Source organism: Chelonoidis abingdonii, chromosome 17 (assembly GCF_003597395.2).
Source record: "Chelonoidis abingdonii isolate Lonesome George chromosome 17, CheloAbing_2.0, whole genome shotgun sequence".
Taxonomy (NCBI): domain Eukaryota; kingdom Metazoa; phylum Chordata; order Testudines; family Testudinidae; genus Chelonoidis; species Chelonoidis abingdonii.
In genome coordinates, this window is record NC_133785.1 from 42,036,361 (window position 1) to 42,036,794 (window position 434).

Here is a 434-nt window from a genome sequence, read left to right on the forward strand (position 1 = left end):
ATGGATAAGAGCTGCAGGGAAAGCATGGGATAGACTTGAATCAGCAAAAGGGGATGCAACAGTCATGTGCCAAACATCTCAATCACATTTGTATATCTGCACCTGTCCTCTCATCATAAGAACATAAGTGATCTCTCTCCTGCCATCCATCTCCATCTTCTGATGAACAGAGGCTAGGAACACCATTCTTTATCCATCCTGGCTAATAGCCATTTATGGACTTCACCACCATGAATTTATTCAGTTCTCTTTTAAACGCTGTTATAGTCCTAGCCTTCACAATCTCCTCAAGTAAGGAGTTCCACAAGTTGACTGTGCGCTGCATGAAGAACTTCCTTTTATTTGTTTTAAACCTGCCTATTAATTTCATTTGGTGACCCCTAGTTCTTGTATTATGGGAATAAGTAAATAACTTTTCTTTATCCACTTTCTCA